This window comes from Adiantum capillus-veneris, chromosome 4, assembly GCF_014529385.1.
Source record: "Adiantum capillus-veneris isolate H3 chromosome 4, ASM1452938v2, whole genome shotgun sequence".
In the NCBI taxonomy this organism is placed as follows: domain Eukaryota; kingdom Viridiplantae; phylum Streptophyta; class Polypodiopsida; order Polypodiales; family Pteridaceae; genus Adiantum; species Adiantum capillus-veneris.
In genome coordinates, this window is record NC_140934.1 from 18,682,048 (window position 1) to 18,698,196 (window position 16,149).

Here is a 16,149-nt window from a genome sequence, read left to right on the forward strand (position 1 = left end):
AGGCTTTGGATCTCTTGACATATATTTTTTCTTGTAAACCCATTTTCAAGGTAGCACTGTCTTACCTACATGCAATTTAACCAATTCCCAAGTCTCATTATTGGCAATCAAATTGTATTCTCATTGCATTGCTTGCTCCCACTTGTCCTTTTCATCCATTTGCATGGCTTCTTAAAAACAAGATGGTTGCGCACAATTAGTTAGCATAAGATAATCTAGACATGGTTGAAAATGCTTAGGCCGATTAGAGGCTCAAGTAGAGCATCTCAAATAGTCACTACTACTCTCTGCACTCTTTGGAGTGTTGCTAGTGGAAGGCTCCTCATTAGGCTTGAGTTGTGATCGAATCTAAGACAACATCCTCGAATGTGACTCTCTTGTACTCTACCTCTTTGATAGGCTTCTCATGAATCTTGGACTCATTGAATATGCAATCAAAACTTCTAATGATCTTATAAGATTCTTAGTGTTAGAGATGACCCAGAGATGATAGCCTCTTTCTCCATCTGCACCATATCCAATGAGGATACATTTGTGTGATTTTGGTTCAAGCTTTCATCTAAGCTCTTTTTGGTAGATGTGCATATGCCTCACAACCAAAGATGTGTAAATATCATAGTGTGGTTTCTTGCTTGGATACAATTCCTCTAGAATTTGGTAATTCAATGGCATACTAGGTTATCTGTTTACAATGTGAACCATTATCAAAACATGCTTGGCCCAAAAACCTTGAGTCAAGTTTTCCATAGAAACCATAGCTGATTGAACCTTTATCAAAGAGTGATCCATTCTTTTAGCTACTCCATTTTGGGAAGGTGTGTAAGGCATAGTAAATTGCCACCAAATCCCTCTTCTAGCATAGACGTCTACAAAATCATTGGAGACATACTCTCCCCATTGTAAATCCTTAAACTCTTGAGCTTCTTGCCATGACTGATTTTTGAATAATGCAACAAATTTATGAAATGCAAAAAAAGACATCATTCTTATGTTTTAAAGGATAACCACACCTTCCTAGTAGAATCATTTATGAATTTCATAAAATAGCTAGTGCCCCCCCCCCCCCCCCCCCCCTCCCCCCCCTTCCCGGCCTCCCCTCAAGGGTCTATATTTGCTACAAGAATTCCCACGATTCTTACTTTTGGAACGGTCTCTCTAAACTTTTCCATTGGCAATATATGTATCACCTTGCTTTGCAAGCTCCATAGACTTCCTATGCATCTCTTCACTGAGTAGACTTGAACAACAAAGTCATAGGCCAAATTACCCTTAGGTGTAGAGTTGTTAATCATTGTGCAAAATATGTCCCACAAAGAGGTTAAAGAGCACAATAAGAAGATAGACTGTACTTCATTGTCAAAATCAAGTTTCTGTGAGATGTCAATAAAAAGTACATTGAATGCACTCAACTGCTCGGAAACTATGTCACCTTCTTTCATGCAAAGATAAAAAAGCTTTTTTTATCAAGTATACACTATAATTTTTTCTTTTGCTCTCATTGTATTGCATAGCTTGTCTTATAAGGCTTTAGTAATAGATTCACCCATTATGGTGAAATGCACACTCTGCGAGGTGTAGGTGTATAGTGGACTTAGCTTTGGCATCAAGCATCTTCCAATGTGCATCTATATAGCCATTGCCTTCTTGGTGCTCAATGATTGACTCCAATTGGCTCTTTTGGATTAACACATCCTAGATTTTCTCTTTCCACATAGAGAAATTTGTGTCATCAAACTTTCTACTATTGTAAATGTTATTTGTGAGACTTGAGCACTATGGTGAGAATGCTAAAATCTATGACAAGAAAGCATGGAAAACTTTTGATAGAGACTCCGCTGTGATAAGAGCAAAATCTCAAGTCAAAATGTTGCTCAAAGTGTCATAAGACGCATAGGTAGACTCGTGGGAAAAATCAGGTAGAGTTTCCTTTGCACAATGAAAATGATGCATAAGAACCAAAAAATCAGATCAAGAGAATAAAACAAGGCATAAACTATTGATTGTCATTGACAAAATGACTTTCCTATGTGACATCAAGAAAAATATCTCATAATATACATGACCTATGGGTGAGGATACTGCCATAATGGGAAACCCTAGCAACCTTTATCATCGAAGATATCTCAACATTCGAGTATACTCTATCTAAAAAAAACCTCACACAAGGCCTCCAAAGGATAAGCAATAGACACCAAACACTAGCCACAACCTCAAAAAGGGCTCTTTCGGTTCAAGTCTTAGAAATGGTTAGGAAACTGCCAAAAAATGGCTTTACACGCTATATAGTATGCAGTGTCTACAACTCAACATACATAAGTGAAAATGTGAATAAACAAGCTTTAAAAAGCTGATGTAAGCAGTAAACACCGGGGATAGATGTCCCAAAAGAGAACATGTAGCACTAGGGAATTCCTACTATGCATATACCATGCATATGCCCATCAAAAATCTCTAGACCGTGTCGAAACTACCTTTGTAGGTCTATATCTAGCAAAATTTGTAAACCATTGTCATATGCCAACTAGGTTATATGCACGTAAATGAGAGAATCAAAAGTCTCAAAAGACAATGCATGTGCTGGCTATGTGCCCCCCCCGGTCATCTTGTAAGCATGTGAGAACCTTGTATGTCAGTGTATACTTGAAGCTGATATTGTGCCTTGATTGTTGGAAATATGTGCCCTCTTTGCAACGAGAATGCTCACCAAAATTGTAGATCTCTATGTGCATGTATGCAAGCGCAATAGCAAATGGAAAAAAACAAACAACCTTCGGCGTTGATATCTTGGATCAGATGTCAAAAATTTTCCACCAATGCCGTAGTTTGATGTCTGGGATGCTAGTAAATCACTGAGGGTAGTCCTCACTCTATGTAAGCTCCATCAAATGGAGCTAGTCACTACCGAGAAATCTAGGTGTCATAATGGGATGTTAGAGGAGAAATCATGAATGACAAGGTCTCCGTCTAAGAACATCGAAGCATGGGTCCAAGGATGCCAAAATTTGGGCACCCTTGTCAAAGCCAATGATGTGAATCTGTATCCCTCTCTTTATGCCAAGAGTTGGAGGGTGGTGTGTTTATGCGTGCGTGCGCATGCGCGCGCGCGTGTGTGTGTGTTACACACACTCTTGCCAAAATGCAAGGTGAGCACACAAAAAAATGCTTGCCGTTTTGTGTGTGTGTGTACCGTTGTGTGAAGCCACCCAAGCTCGCCAATTTGTGCCAATGTGTGTGTGTGTGCATGCATCAAAAGCACACACTCACCTCCCTTCTTGACCCACCAAGAGCCACCAATGCAAAGCCGATGTGTGTGTGTGTGTGTGCGCGTGCGTGTGTGTGTGTGTGTGTGGATGTTCACACACATTGCAAAAAAAAAGAAAAACCAAGCTTTATGTGTGGATGTGTGTGAGCACACAACTTTCACCCTTGCAAGAAAATGTTGCCCTTCAATTTGAGATCGACGTAATTTCTCCGAGCCTTAGCATTATAAGCTTCAAAATTTCCTAAGGTTGAAGTCCAATACTGCTTAATTCCTCCATGAGCCTTAGCATTATAAGCTTCAAAATTTCCTAAGGTTGAAGTCCAATGCTGCTTAATTCCTCCATACCTTGACATTCCAAAGGTTCAAGATTCTTTAGTGTCACTTTCTGATTTCTTCCACAAACACCTTAATTTACTAAGGTTAACGAATATTGCAATCTTTGTAACCCCAAAGCCTCCAAGACTTTGCTAAGATTGATCTGTCCTAAAAGCTTCAAAAAAGGAACCGTCTGCAGTCTGCAGATTTGTTAATTTTCTCTTTGTGCTTTCACCTTAAGCCCTAGCTATGGAGTAGGCTAAGTTCGTCTTTCCATAGGTCCATCGATTTGCTCGGCCCCTGCGGTGGCGCTTATACCAATCCTCTACTTCTTGATTGTTGGTTGAGAGCTTTAGGTTTTTTTTGATTGCTTTAAAAGTGGCCTCATCAGGGAGTGTCTCCTTATACTTTTCTGCCTTTTAAAAACATATTTTGAGGCACTCGAGTGGGTAACTGTAGGTTTCCATTTCCTTGTCATCACTATTGTCTTTAGAAATAAAGCCAATGTTCTCCTGTGGAATTTTGAGATGGTGTCCAGTGCAAAGTCTTCCCTCAGACAAAAAATACTCTAAATGTCATGGAGAAAGATGTATTTCCTATCACCAATTCTAAATTCTGACACATCAGGAAGCATCAGCTCATTTTTTCTTTCATTGAATCTAGGCACATCCAACGGTAGCTTGATTTCTTATGTTTTCACAAATAACATTTTGCATTGTTCAACCTCCTTTGCTTTTGCCTCAAAGTTAATAGCCTCCTCTATCTCATCCACTTCATTGTAGTCCTTCTCCTTCTTGTTCATCCGGTGGTAGATCTTATTCTTTCATGATTTCATCGGGGTTCTTCATAAAACTAGCAAATAGAAAATTGAGATATAAAAGAAAGCCAAACAACTCCTGGACTAGCTTGCACTCCTTTTTGTGCATAGGGCACCACAAGGGTTTGCATGGCAGTGGAAATTGACGGTATTTTTTGTGCAAACATCCTTTGGTATCACAATCTTTTAAGTGAACCACCACCATGTCATCAACGATGACCTTGCCCTTTTGCACCTCCAGCTCAAACATCTCTCTTTTAGGCTTTAAGAAATTGCTATGTTGAGCTAGAAGATCATCAAGACTAAAGGTGGCATTAAAGATGCCACATACCTTATGAAATTTATCAGTAGCTTCTGAAGATACTACAAAGTCAAAAAGCCTTTCATCGATGACTACACGGTCTTCTACAATAACTGTCCCCTTTTTCCTCTGCTCTTTTGTGTTGCACTTTGTAGGTGGCCCTCAGGAAGTGGTTGAAAAATCCACCTTCCTCTTTAGTGAGTTGAGCCATGAACCTTGGGGGGTTCAGACTCTGCCTTTGCAACATCCACACCTGAGGTCATGGCAAGCTCCTATGCTGCCATACCAAGAATCTCTAAAGGCTCAATGAAGTTAACATTTCTCTTCATTGAACTATTTAGCAATTGCGAGCAAGAGGCAATTGCATGTTGGTGCCTAAACAAACACTCTTGATCTATTTTGTGTCTCTTGCTTCTGTGAGCTGTTATGCATGGCAATCTAAACAAAGACCATTTTGAGAAATATAAAGGAGATACATACTTCCATTCAACCTGTGTGTAAATGAAAATGATGAAAACACAAAGGTATATGGATGTATCATTTAGGGTACATATATTAGTATATATATTCTCCTGTTCAAAACACACACACACACACACACACACACACACACACACACTCACACTTATATTGACAAGTGAAATGTGCACATCTAAGGCTTCCCCTTATATTGAGAGTACCATGAAGTATATCAACCTAACATACATTCTTGATTGCACAACTGATGCTTTCTCCTTATAACATGAAACATATCTACATTCTCTCTACCTATGGTGCACGTAGAAGCATCCCTCAAAAGATTGTGCATCCACGTGTGCCATTTGACCAATCCAGCAAGTACTTCAATCCTAGTCTTGACCCTTTCAATGATACTAACACAATATTTAGACCTAAAAAATGATTTATGATAGCATGTAATTTTATGTTTGACATCCACAGATTTTCCCGCGATGTGCGTAGGTGTGGTCATGAAAAACAAGTACATCTATGCATGCCGTAAAAGTAAAAAATTAGCATAAGACTTCCTACGGCGCATGTAGAAGCATTTATCTCAAGCAAACACTTCTCAATGTGCTATTGGGAGAAAAAAGAAAAAATGAAAAAATGAAAAATCTTTTCTTGGGCTTGCCATCACCGTATACTTTCACTATTGGATCTGGTTGACTGTTTGGTTGACTACCCGGACAATCACAAGAACAAGGTTTTTTCTCCTTGAGAGATCTAAGGGAGTGCCTAAGCAATCACAAGAACAAGGAGAGTATAGCTTGCTGAGAGATCTAAAGGACTTCCCAGACAATCACAAGAACATTAGGGATGTTGTCAGTGTGGTTTAACATCACCTTGTTCTCTCTCTCTCTCTCTCTCTCTCTCTCTCTCCCCCCCCCCCCCCCCCCCCCCAACCACAATAAATAATTGGACCGTTGACGCCATGCACCATATAATGCCAAATTAAAGATTCACACATGTCAACTTTCTAATAATATGATTCTTTCATTGAATGCATCATACAATTCCATTTACTTTTGGTCATTTGGGTTCACGTATTGCATATGCTTGTGTGTGTGTGTGTGTGTGTGTGTGTGTGTGTGAGAGAGAGAGAGAGAGAGAGAGAGAGAGAGAGAGAGAGAGAGAGAGAGAGAGAGAGAGGATTCAGATAGAGCCTTTTGATCTATCAAATCAGTAAGGGAGAGAATTGAGTGCTCCATCACAACACTACAAGTAAACTTTTCCATCCAAAACCCATGCAAAGAGAGAGAGAGAATGGGAGAAAGTGGGGGAAAACAAGGAGAGACTACCATCACAACGCCAAACCATTGAAGCTACTACGTGCAAAAAACCTTGCATTTGTCTTTGTTCTCAACCAGGGCAAGTTAGCAGGTACTATTTTGTCTAAAAGCATTGTTATTTCTTCACATTGACTCTGTTGGAGTAGTTTCCTTCTCCAAACACATGCACATGCCATTTTATTGAATGTATAGACCGTTTTAGCTCCTAATGGTGTGTGGGTGATACATATTTTATTGTGAAAGTACCCTCGCGTGCCATTGTGCAATAATATGTATATATTTGAGAGAGAGAGAGAGAGAGAGAGAGAGAGAGAGAGAGAGAGGGCCATGCCAAGGACCGTTGACTGCATCATCTTCAAATAGATACACCATAATTCTTGACATCCCTCCCGCTTGAGACCGACACCAAGACAAGACTCCTCCTGCTCTTCAATGCGAGCTCAAGGGGGTGATAATAATCACCTTTTCTCATATGGAATCCTTAATCCCAAAATATCTTTCCTTATCAATTCAAGACTTTCTAAACAAAGCCATCTGACTAAATTTGAACTCTACCTTTCAGGGTCAACTGGTCAGAGTTCTCTAATTCACCCTTGGTTGAAGGTCACTAACCCTTTTTTCTTGGTTATGACCGAGCACAACCGTCAATGAGTTCCCCTAAGATGAGTGTACTTACTCACTACACAAATGCCTCGTTCCCAAGTTTGATCCCCACTTCATAGATCAGAACCCTTTTCCCCCATTCTTGACTTAGCTTAATCGACAACATAAAGTTGGGTTGAATTTTCAAGCCAACAAATTATCCCTCTGAAATCCATCCGCCCACCAAACCATTTGATAAATGCACCTTTCCAAGGTAGTACTATGATACTAGAAAACATTTGTTCCAAACATGTCAAACCAAGACTACATTTCAAGAATTTGAAAGTAGCCTGCAAACTATTGTATACCCTTGCAAGTGTGCATTTATCAGGTCATTCCCACCTTTTTCCTTTATAAAACCTTTTACTTCTTGTTTCTTTTAGTATTATTAAAGTTATATAGTTTTCTTTGAAGCAATCACATATACTTCTCCAGGTATATCCCTATCTACATCTCAGGACTTGGGTATCCTGTCTCCTCCACCATGTGTGGAGGTGGTGACTTTAAACAATTTCCAATTGTTATCTTTCTTTATCTTGTGTGGGAAAGACTTACAAAAATAATCTACTCTAGGTTCTTTTTAAATCAATAATCCAAGAAGTAGAGAAAACGTTCGACTGATGATGACAATTATGGAATACCACATTTAGGTTCTTGGCCTTTCAAAGGTTCCTTTTTACCAAACAATTAGAAGAGATTCTTAATTGAATCACATCCTCCTCTCTTATCTGATCCCTGCATGAATCCATTTTTATTCCTCCTTTTCCAATCAGCATCAGGCCTACCCGGACTAAGCCGATTTCCTGAACATTTGTGAATCTCACCACCCGATTGTGACTCACTTCCATCCAATCTCATTTCTAGGGCATTGAATGAATCCCAGCTCAAAACGTAGACCAACAATTATTAGTCCTAGCTGAAAAGGACTATTCCTTGTTATATCCCACGGGTAAATACGTGCACCGGCCTTTTCCAAACATGTACGACAAATTTCTCACTTAAAACTTCTGTTATGTTAGAGCTATCCACATCAAATCTTCTCGGTAAAGTTTTAATCTTAGTTGAAATTTATATTAGGTTCATTTGAGTTATAATCACTTAATCCTTACTTTATTTTAATTTCTACTCAAACAAGAGCTTAAAAAAACAATGAGTCTCTTAGAAATTAAGGTTTTGTCTCTTTGTAAGTCTCAAGTTAACCCAGTTATGGACAAATCCCATTTGTTTTCCTTTGCATCATTTGCCAGTACTTTTATGTTCAAAACAACACAGTCATCATATCCATGAAGCGATGGGAGTTTTATGTGCAAGCAACACAGTCATCATATCCGTGAAGCTATCCCCTTACTCCCCCCCATATCACATTTGCAAAACAAATTTGAAAGAATACAAACTTGAAAAGAACAATGCATGCAATTTATGATGATCTTTTCTTTAGAGTGGGTCATAAATTCCAAACATAGAACCCTAGAGTGCACAAACTTACAATCATAAGAGTAGAACCCTTCAATGAAAGGTAGTGCAAGAGTGAAAATGCAACATTCCTAAGAGTGGACATGTTAGTGTAGTGAGAAATGCGCATGTAATGAAGTTTGAATGATTAAAAATTTCTTCTTTGAAATGGGGTTTAAGAATACCTCGCTACCATGGAGAGGATTATTTTTGTAGCTAGGAGAGGTTTAAGGATTTGAGGTTTTCCAATTGACAAGGAGGAGGGAGGATAACCCTACTTGAAAGGGAAATCCTCTTTCAAAGAGAACTCCTTTGGTTATGATGAAATTATCCTTCAAAACTCAACTCCATCTTGAGAGAATTAGATATTAATCTTAAGTAGGTCACTAATTACACATATAATTCATGCAAAATCAAGAAAAAGTTGTGGGTCTTTCATGAGAGCATTATAGTTCTTGTTTTGGAAAATGCCAAAACCAATTCCATTACTTAGTTGCCTTTGATTTATGGCTTATTAATAATCATTACTAACGAGGTTGCTAACAACTTTTAGATAAGCGCCTTCACTTATCTTGATAGCTTATCTTCTTTATTGATAAGTTCTTTCTACTCATCTTGATAGTTTATTTTGCTTTTTAACACTTCTTCAACAAGCTACTTAATCACCTCATCCTTATACTTATCTTCTCTGTCTTTTTTTTTTTTTGGGTCTTTTTCTTTATGCTAACTTTATCAAAATGAAGAGATAATTTTCCATGCATTTGTTATGTCCATGTTCCCATGGTGTAAACCTAAAGTGACTCATGGGTAAACTTTGGAGCTTGGATTTAGCCTGAATTCACCCCGAACAGAGAGAGAGAGAGAGAGAGAGAGAGAGAGAGAGAGAGAGAGAGAGATTGGCTACCATTTTAGGACAATGGAAAGAACCAAGGCAACTGCTAGGAAGACTAGCAAAGGGCTAGGTTTAGCTGCTAAAGAGGGGGGCATGTCGGCCAACAAGAAGAAGAGACCCAAAAAGCCGATGAAGATTTTGAAGGCTCAAAGGATGAAGAAGATGCAAAGAATCCTAAAGCTGTTTAGGAAGATCAGGAAAGCTAAAAAATTTGCATTGAGCTGTGTACCAAAGCTTCCCTTTCAGAGGCTGGTTAGGTCAATCTGTGAAGAGGCATGCTTTGACACAATGAGGTGGAAGAATATTGCACTTTTGGCACTTCAAGAGGTAGTAGAGGACTTTCTGCTTGAGTATTTTAATGATATAACTATTATTGTAACACATGTACAATTGTTGACCATTATGGACAAAGACACTAGAACACTGAAGAAAATAAAGTGGAGGTATAATAAACTGCTTGTTCCCAATGAATTTATAGATAAGAAAATGAGAGAGATTCTGCTCATACCTCCAACGAGGCCACAATTAGAGGTGAAAATTGTAGAGGCCACCCATGATGTCAATACCAGAGCCATAGTTGAGCAGGAAAATGATGTGCAGAGGAGAGCAAGAAACTAAGAGAGAAAGAAAAAGTCACAATTGCTGTGGAAGAAGAGAAAAACATCTATGACACAGTACCGTATGAGATAGATGTGAGAAACAATGAAATTTTATCATCAATAAAAGATGGGCTGCTAGCAGATATACGACTAGCAGATGGTTCAAGGAGACTAGCAATTGATTTTATTGATATTTATAGATTGCGGAATCGAGATGCATAGACAACATATTGTATTGTGTATATATGCCTAACGTAAGTCCCATTCACTAGCTTTAGCATACTTAGCTTTAGGCTTGAGAAATGAGAATAACTTCCATTAAATGTTTGTAGTTTGATGAAGAGCCAACTTCCTCAACAAAGTCAATTCAAAATATATATGTTGGATCTACAAACGTCTGTCCTTCTTAGAATGAAGAATACTCCTTATGGCATAATAGAGAGATGGTTTGGTCACTGCCCTATGCTCCAAGTCACAACAATAATTTTTCCCTATGAGAGAAACAACCACTGGAGCCTCATATACATTGAGCTTGACAAGCCAATGGTATGGACTCTCAACTCAATTTGAGGAACCCATTCAAAATTAAGACTGTGAATTCAAATTTTGAAATTAGTTTATGTGGGATTAGGTCTTCATGCAGTGATCGTTGTGGTTGAGTAACAAATTTGTATGTTTAAAGCTGCATGAAAGGATTATTGCATGCATATTTGGCAAGTTGGGTGGCAGTTACAAAGTGTACAAGGTGACCATAAAAGAAGTCACAGTGCCAAATTAAATAGGTGCAAAATCATGTGGATGGAGATGTCTCCTACATGCTGAGTACATATTGCAGCGCTTCTTTGCACTAGGTCCATTAATGTCAAAGATAACCATTTTGCAAACTATTGTGAAGGTTGTCCTTTCCAGTGCCAATGTCCTCAAGATTTTCCTCCTCAGTCCCTTGTGCTTCTGCACTTCGAGACTCATGTTTCCATTGTAGAGTTGTCCATAGCATATGAATTGGCTTCTACAATGGTCATTGTTGATTGTTGAGGATGTTCAGGAACTATTGATTGTTGAGGATGTTCAGGCTCTTTTGATCAGAATGTTGGAGGGCTCTGCTTGAGGGTTGGGAGTTTCAATGTGCATTTCTTCCTCAGCCCCTCCCTTTGCATAAGCTTCTTCCTTCTCAACCCTTCCCTCGGCATGATGCATCTCTAGCTCCTTGGCCTCTGCATTGCCTTCCTCCTTAGCACATCTCTCTGCATCATGCATCTCGTCCCTGTCAACCTCTCCCTCTGCATGATCAATCTTCTCCTCAGGCCTTCTGTGTGCCTGGTCTTTCTCCTCCTCTTCCTCATGTCCCTTCTCAGCTTATTTGGAAAAATTTTAGGACTCGGAAAGGTCTGTTGGCTTGTGTCCCTCACCTTTCATTGTCATCTCTACCGCATGCAGGATGTCTTCTACGTCCAAATTTACAAGATTTGAAATAGAAAGTAGATGCTAGATAAGTGTCGCACGATATTGATGCAAATACTGTATGGTGTGTTTCTCCAATGTCCTCTACAAAAAAATAAATAAATTAGGATCAATCCTTATTGTCATCGCTACCGCATGCAGGATGTCTTCTGCATCCAAACTTACAAGATTTGAAAGAAGGTAGATGTTGGATAAGTGTCGCATAGTATTGATGCAAATACTGTAGGGTGTGTTTCTCCAATGCCCTCTACAAAAAAAATTGAGATCAGTCCTTATTCAACCACCATGTTAGTGTAATGCTCAGACCCAGTATGGACCCTTGCTAGATGTTGACATGGTTGTTCTAGTAATTACCAATGTAAAAGAATAAGAAAGCCATCCTACTTTTTAACTACTTATTTTTTTTACAAAATGTTTGCAGATATTGATTATTTTGGATATCAATGGATTTCTGATGCTTTGAGAGCCATATGATACAAATGCAGTCTACATGAACCTGCACACTTTTTGAAATTTTTTATCTTTGGATTGCCAAAGGTAGTGTGTTGCCATTGAGGGCCATTACCACCCTACAAAACCAAAGGTATACCTTCATTACAAACCACCGTCTCAAATGTGTACTCCTTGTGGTTCTCCTTATGTTTGAACGTCTGAAAACAGACATAATAGGAACTCATGTTTTTTATAATTGTTAGCTTTATGATGCAAGGATTTTGTTTTTTTTGACATGAACATTCTATGCATATGGATGTAAATTGACACATACTTCTAGCTTGCAACTTTCTACATCCAATCCCTGTCAAGTTCAAAGGCAATGTGATAGGGATTACAAATGGAGTCTAATGTTGTCACCTATCTTTTGGCCATACTCTCACATGTTAGCCAAAATCAATCAGAAACCCTTTGTAAGGGCTACATCTTGAAGAGCGACAAGCTAGGGATAGACTTCTCTAACTCACTTTGTTTCACTAACCGAGAAACTTCTTAGAACTATTGCCAGAGATGAAAAATGAGTTTTTAAGTGTTTTATAGGCACAAGGTTATCGTCTAAGCTATAAAAACTTGGCATTTTCTTGGCTATTGATTTCATCATTCACCGTGTCCTTGCAATAATTTATTAGCTTCATTCTAGATTGTGTCAAGAATGTGTGTGTTTTCTGATAGCATTTCTCACAATATTAGCACTAAGACAACAAAGACAACTCTAATAATCATTTTATGAGGAGCTCTACTAGTTCTAAGCATGTTTCCATGAATCTAAGGGATAGAAAATGCTTGTACTTCAAGTTATGGCTTATTTATGGAAATATACCAAGATTTCCTTGTCTTGATTTAATGGCAAAAATTGTACTTTTGTGAAATTTTTAGCACATTAGATATATGCAAATTTGATTATTCACATGGATTCTATACTATATGGACATCTTCATTTGATTTTATGCTATGTAATGCCCTATATACCTAGCAATGCGACATTGAGATTGTTTTTCATTTATATAAAAATCAGGCTCATTTTGAGAGTGGTCTTTATGCCGTGGCGGCCCGAAAAAGGTGGATAGTGGCACAGGTGCAAGTGGACATTTCATGGCCAATGTGAAACGACTACGGCCGAATGGGTTTCTCACATCGAGAATCTAGCCGGGTCAGTCTGGGACTGGTCGGGCCAGTTAGCACTAAATTCTGATGAGTATAGAAGCCTGTGTACGCCATAAGGGAATTTGGGCCACTCGACAAGTCACAACTTTATAGGTGGGAACTAGGGAATAAAACCTGGACACTTGGCAGTAGGAGAGTAACTTGCAGGACACCTCAATAAGAGGGGGCACCCAAATGAGAGTGGAGGATTATTTTTGGATCAATGTGCAACTACAGTGTGTGTGTGAGTAGCGGGTGCAGGTTCACAGCTTTAATCGAAAGCTTGCCTTCTCCTTTGTCTCATGTAGCATGGCGATTTTCTCTTGCGCATCTCTCTCTCTCCTTTTCACATATGGTAATGCCCCACTAGTTGGGCTACTCAGATGATCATGTACAGGTCTGAGGGTTTAATGAACGTTTTCCAAGGCAAGAGCCTTCTGAATTAGTTAATTGCTAATCCCCCATAGGTACGCACGGTTCCTTCGTGAAGAATTGCAAAAATGGAGATTTTTCTCGCGTAAAAAAGTCGCCCGATTCAAAGGGGAATTGTCCCATTGTGTGCTTCAGCCCTTGGAATACGCGTAGATGCATTCGCTCCGCTAAAACAATCCAAAACAAAAAATTACAGCCTGTTGTGTTTTTCGCAGGTTTAGGGTTTCGCACCTAAACTGAAAATTAGCATCAGGGGAGCCTTGCGAAAGCCTTGGGATGCGTGTACAGGGCTTTGGGCACCTGGCAGCAAGGATTTACAACACACTGAAATTCTCTTACAGCTCACCAGAAAGCTTCCAAATTGCGAGGAAATCCGTCCTAGACATGTGCTTTTGACCTACAGGGGTTTTGGTGTCGTTATGTTTCCGAAATCGGTTAAAAAACCTGCAATTTCAGCACTCACCAGGTTTGGACAGCTTTGTGAGACTTTGATCTACGTGCACAGATCGTCTGTTCTTAATTCAATAAAGAAATACCAAAAGGGGCGCCAGTCTTGGGGCCTACAAAGTGTCGGTCTTCGTGTGCGCTGTGGCATTCTAGTCATTAGATGCCTTTGTGCTCTCATTTCTTTTTAGTGCTCTCTATAAAGTTAACAGGTAATTGAACTAGTACTGCCCTCTACTGTATACACGCCGGTTACATGGTTCCATTGACGGCATAGCCACTTTTTCTTCAAAAAGTGCAACGTGGATTTGTGTAGGTGAAAGCAACACAAAGCTTGTCGTTATGGCAGAAAAGAGAGACCAAATACCTGAAGAGGGATCTTCCTCACATGGCACAGAGAAAGTCCCTTCAACTCTTCAAGAAGAGGATACGTTGTTTAGAGCTCAACTGTGTAGGTAGAGGCAAATGTTTCAGCAATTGGCCAACAATCCAAGGATGCAAGAGTTCTTACAGTCTCCTATGAGGGATTTACAGACTCCTACACAAGGTTTTCAAGCTCCAACACAGGACATGACTGAGCCGTTGCGCGAGAAGGAGATTTCCAATGCACAGAGGTCTCGTGATGCTTGAGGAAAGCCCATGTGATTGAGCAACCAACGATGTCGATTCATCCCAACCAATTTGCTTTACCTGGACAAGAACCGTTTGTGAATGGTCAAGGGAGTAATGAGCAGGCTATGCGTTAGACCCTTCTGTTATCTACTTCATATCCTGGTTATTTTGGAGGTGGTTCAATGTTTCAAGCTATGGCTTGACCTTCCACATGTTATATGCCAGAGTGTGTTTGGGACAATGCAAACAAGCATGGTTAACCCTATGTATGGGAACATGGGTGTCCAACCAGGTTTTCAAGGTGCCTATGGTCAATTTAGAGTGCATATGGTCAATTTCGTAGCTATATGCCCAAAATGCAGATATGATAGGAAAAACACGTGAAACACGTGATGTGAGTGATGGAATGGTCAATCCTGGAGCACCACTTTTACGAGCACGTGTTTATGACAATTTGACTCCTTTGAGTCAACCTAAGGATTACAAGGAAGGTGGGCAAGAAGTGAAGTTTGAGACTTTCAGGGGAACTAAGAATCAACTGAAGGCTTTGACCTTCATACACTAGTTTGGCTGGAGGAAACTTCATAGAGTCTTCCAACATACGCAAGGCTGCCACTTTCTTGAAGGGAATGCACTTCAATGGTCGACCGCATTGTTGAATCAGGGTCAAGCCCCTGCAACGTGGGTCCAATTCAAACAGCTTTTTGCACCTGCATGACTTATAAACACTTTTGAAGTGGATGTGACGACAGAATGACACAAATTGTGTGCGAATCTTGAAGAGTACAATAAACAATTTTGGGCCGCACTTTTGCCAGTAACCTCCTATATATTTGTGTCATTGTCAGAACAGAGAAGTACTGTTGCGGTTTGCCCAAGAAAATAAGGGACTATTGCACAAAGACTACTGTCATCATGAATATGGTGCAGTTGATTGAGAATGCGAAAGTGGCCAACAATCTATCGAAGGGAGATTCCGATGGATTTAATAGCCACAAGAAAGGGTCCCAAGGTAAACAATTTTCAGCCAAGGGCAATGCTGCAGCAAAGCCTTTTATGCCTCCCACAAAGAAACCCTCCACTGATGAAACTGACACATCCAAGAAGCAGTCTAAATCTTCTTCTGGGCAAGGACAAGGACAAAAAAGGCATTTTTCTGGCAAATCTTTTGAAGAGCGGAAAGCTCTAAGAGAGGCCAAGAAATGCTGCATTTATGAAGAGGAGGGACATTTTGCTAATGTTAGCCCACAAAAGAAGTCACAGGATAAGGATGACAAGTCAGAGCATAAAGAGAAGAAGCCAAAGCCAAGTGCACGACTTGTCCAAGATTTGGTTGGTGACCAAATCAAGTGCACGACTTGTCCCAGATTTGGTTGGTGACCAACCAAACATAGATGCCATGGGTAAAGTTAGAGACCAGACAGTGTTGGTTTTCTTTGATCCAAGAGCTTGTGCAAATTTCATATCACCAGAATTGGCATGAAAGTTGGGCATTCAT

At 39.7% G+C, this 16,149-nt stretch overlaps 1 protein-coding gene across 1 annotated transcript in view; it reads right to left on the bottom strand.

Annotated features, from left to right (window-relative positions):
• Window positions 1–10,738: 10,738 nt before the first annotated feature.
• LOC147458812 (pentatricopeptide repeat-containing protein At5g16860-like) overlaps window positions 10,739–16,149 on the bottom strand; it is a 34,006-nt gene continuing 28,595 nt past the window's right edge. The window contains exons 2-3 of the transcript XR_015187799.1: window positions 11,694–11,775; window positions 10,739–11,612 (exon numbers count right to left, since the gene is read on the bottom strand). The gene's annotated coding sequence lies outside the window, so the exon portion shown is untranslated. The remainder of the gene's footprint in view (window positions 11,613–11,693; window positions 11,776–16,149) is intronic.